The 4,299-nt window shown below is 41.3% G+C and overlaps 1 pseudogene; it reads right to left on the bottom strand.

Annotated features, from left to right (window-relative positions):
• Window positions 1-1,220: 1,220 nt before the first annotated feature.
• On the bottom strand, window positions 1,221-1,484 carry LOC147440571 (cytochrome b-c1 complex subunit 6-1, mitochondrial pseudogene; annotated as a pseudogene).
• Window positions 1,485-4,299: the final 2,815 nt, after the last annotated feature.

Raw genomic sequence — 4,299 nt, 5'->3', positions numbered from 1 at the left:
TGTTTTGATATCTTTTGACCCAAACTTGCTCGTTTTTTCCAAAATTAAACTTGGGGATATGTTTTCTTGTATATCCACTACAGATCTAAAAACTTTCACGTCAAGCTGTCACCATGTGTACATGGACCGCAATCCATGTTAGAGCCCAAATTGGGTTTTGTTTTTACCATTAGGATCAACATGACTAGTAGATGCTATGGTATTAAACGTTTTGGGTTTGGACCTTTGGATTGAAAATTAGTTCAATTCCTGTACTATCTCAAATTACTTGGTATTTATGGGACTTTGACTTGGGATTTGATGTCCAAATAAGATGAAATTTTGGGGCTAGGCTAGAAATAGCATGTAGAACATAGTGGCTAAGTTTTGGTTTCAAATTTACAAAAGGTACATGGATCGCAATCCATGTTTGGAGAGCTTTTGAGCCCAAATTTGAGCCACTCGTAGATGAAGGTATTTCTGGGCTATCCCCAAAATCTTTTTGGGTTTGGACAAGTTTTGGTCAACCAAAAGTGAAACCCTACGTCTGTTTTAGCAGTTTTTCACTTTGAACTATTTTTTGTCCTTTTGATCCACTTTTTGAACTTTTTTTGGCAACCCTCCTTTTGGGGGTTATACAAATTGACGAGCGAGTATTTTTTAGCAAAAAAATAATCGAGCAAGTCCCTATGGATTTCTCTCTCAAGCACCAATATCCAAGCACAGAGCAACGAGCATGGGATTATTATACGGCAGAGCCGTTAGTGCTTGCAACAAGCTGAGGGCACCTAATGTCTACTATTCTAACACTTTCCACAGGTCTGTATTATCTACTTGGAATACATTTCCATTATAGTCTCCAAAATTCATCCAAGGGCATTTTCCCAACTTATCAATTGACTCCCAAGTGCATACCACATAGTGTTCTATAGTGGTATGTACCATTAGAGCACGGCTGTAGCAATCTTGAAACAAACATGGCAAAAACCAGTATATGTCCAGACGACAAGCAATCATAAAATTGTTTTAATATATTTTTTCAACTCCTCCAAAAATGTACCACCATGATGACCATAATCAACCTAGCTACAAGCGGTAGAAGAATGTTCCCTTGCAGAAGAGCTCTCATCATATATCCAAAATCCATTATGAGTTTTTTCTTTTATAATCAATGTCTGGAATGATCTTGTTGATCACAAAAACGTTCTTCCTCCACAGTCCTCCAATATGGGAAGCCTTCTTCAACATGAGATGCAGTCTAGCAGGTCCTTTCCTTCAACACCAATGGTTGTTTGTTTGGTCCAACTGAAGAGCCTTTGTGCAACATTCTTATCGATATAAGCCCAATAATCAAAATATTGGCCAGTACAGTGTTTGTGTCCAGTTTAGTCACCTTCAATCCGTTTGATGCAAGCTTTATAGCTCATCAACTGCTTGACACATTTTGGCTTCGCTAGCTCATCTAGGTGAGCTCTGGGATCTACAACTTCTCCTTCATCGGACATTGTCACGTGTATTGCACAAAGCTCTTCCCGAGTTTATGTTTTGATCCTCTCTCTCTCTCTCTCTCTCTCTCTCTCTCTCTCTCTCTCTCTCTCTTTGCGTAGAGCTTGTTGGCTTGAGAAGCAAAAGCGAGGCCTGTGAGAAGTAGAGAAGAAGGAGGCATGTCATGCAGGTGGTTCAATTTCAATACATGAAATCTCCACAGATTTTGTCACTGCCTCTTCTTCCAGAACAACACGGAGTAAGCAAAACTACAAGGCTGTGATTTCAACCTTTGACCACTCAAGAATTTGTATCTTGGGTTATGGAATGAGGTTGGAAGCCACCAATCTCGTCCAGGTGCTATCACCCTTGTCCCAACACATGGGGCACATTAAAGTATGTTCATGTGCACCATTGCCCTATCATACCCCAACCCACATGCATCATTCAGAGGGTCTCCTAAAGGCTAGGAAGTTTCTAGAATGATTAGGGGACTTGCACGAAGGAGACGTCAGGGGAGCATTGACAATGTACAGTAGCACCCGAATTAAGAAAAGGGATGGAGGATCATATCTGCATCCATCATCACTACATACTCAGCATCTGAATGTTGCACACCAAAATTTATGTTTCCCCACTTGAAGTGGTGAGGCACACCAGCTGGTACCTGCATTAATGCCTTTCATGGTTAACATGCCACTACAAAATAAAGAAAGCAGAGTATGCACGCATTTATTATCATGTTGATTAATATACTTCTTAAAGGAGTATAAGTAATTATATAAATTACCTTTGTATCTTCTTAGGTGGACAAGTTGATCGCTGCCACTTTCGACCCGTATTTTTTCACAAAATTCCTTGAGATCATCATCAGCTAGAGAGAGGGCTGCCAGAATGCTCTCTTGGGGCACATTAGTGGGCTCTTTGCAACAAGGGATCATAATATGCACACAAGGATACCTTACCAAAGGCCCATGAAGGAGAGGCAAATGATCACCAAGGCTGCATGGGTAGTACTTAGATAATTCCATCTTAATGCTGTCATCTTGTTCCTCAGAGGCTGGGGGTGTTAGCGTTGGTGCAATCATAGGTGGGATGAGGATATCCACGGCTTCAATAATGTTGGAAAGAAAGAAAATCAGCTCACATGCCAAGAGGAGGAGAAGCCAAAGTGCGGCTAGAGCCTCAGGGAGCTCTTGATAGTACAGCCTAATTTTGAAACACAGGTAACTTACGTCGCTGGCAAGGCATCCAAGGAGAAGTAGAGAGGTGAATAGGTGGAGGATGAGTAGCTTGATACCAGGGGCTGTATTGGATGGACAATAAATTTGGCGCACATGCTGAGGAGCTCAATACTGGGGATGAGGTGGCGAGACAACTTGATGAGGAGCCTGGGAAACCATGAGCTATTGATGGGATGATGCTGAGCAGTGTTCACTACACATCTCTGCTAACCAGTCCGCCACTTAATTGGATAAGATGGTGGATGTTGGGGGAGATATATTTTCAATATGAAGGCTCTATAGTGTGCATGGCAAGATCGGATGGCTCCACCATAGGCCCTCTGTCAGTGCCGACGAGCAGTGCTCGGTTCGTGATCATCTCTTCTGCTCATCTTTTCAAAAATCCTCGCACCCTTACTGGATTGACATTTTTATTAAAAAAAATTAGCCTCCTTGGTCTGATGTTGCAAGCAGTCCGCGCCGGTGCAGACTGGTTGCAACACCAGACCAAGGAGGGTAGGGTCATGCGGATAGTCACTTCTTGGGAGTTATTGCAGTGGGTGGCACCACAAGCAGATAAAGTGGCACAGGGGATGGTTAGCGGCAAGAGATCATTCAATTGCGTGCCTCTTGGGAAAACAAATGGTGAGGCATCATGATGTTCATGTGTTGAGGGTGGACGACATTACAACGATTGCAATGTGATTGCAAGCAATGAGAGGGATTTATTTTTCATGATTGAAGGGATTAGGACATTGGATTGCAACCAAAGACGTTGGCATGTAGAAAAAACAACTCTGCTCCTATGATGGTTGCTCTTGTTTACGTGTTGCTGCAAAGGATTTGGCAGGCTTTGGAAGCTTCGATCGCCATTATGTGAGTTAGGACAAAAATATTCTTTCAATCTTGGTCTGAACTCTGAATATCCTAGGACCTTGGGTGTTTTCAATAGTGAGAGCACTCACATCATAGGAGCTTTTAAGAAATTGATGCTTCATGACTTTACCTCTCCATCCAGCAGTCAAATGCATCTGAGACTTGGGCCTTCCCTATGCTGAAGAACTTGCAATTGCCATTAGGTCGGATCGCTTTTTTTTAATTGTCATGATAGACTCGTTAGGCATAAAAATCTCCCCGCAAAAAGTGGTTCCCAGAAGCAAAATGACCAGATCAAGTAGCCTTTTGGAGGTCCATGTAGGGCACCTCTTCAAGCTTACAAAAAAGATAATTGTGCTAGAAAAGATAATGTTTAGATAGTCTACATATAAAGCTCAAAACTACTTAGAGAGTTTGGAGTGTGTTTTTTTTGTAAGCTTTTGATTTAGAGCTTTTCCAAGAAATTTAGATCTAAATCAAAAGCTTACAAAAAAAAACACACTCCAAACTCTCTAAGTAGTTTTGAGCTTTATATGTAGACTATCTAAACATTATCTTTTCTAGCACAATTAGATCAAATAAATTTTCCACCTTGTTGCATGAGGTTGCTCTCCTTCTAGAAAATTATGGGAATGTCCAATTTTTGTATAGGTATATTCAACAAGTCCCTTGGAATATTTACACACACTTTTCACCACCTAGTATTATAAAGCCTATCATATTTGTGTCGACATGA

The sequence above is a fragment of the Adiantum capillus-veneris genome, chromosome 15 (genome assembly GCF_014529385.1).
Source record: "Adiantum capillus-veneris isolate H3 chromosome 15, ASM1452938v2, whole genome shotgun sequence".
NCBI classification, from domain to species: Eukaryota; Viridiplantae; Streptophyta; class Polypodiopsida; order Polypodiales; family Pteridaceae; genus Adiantum; species Adiantum capillus-veneris.
This window is presented reverse-complemented; position numbering and strand designations above follow the sequence as displayed.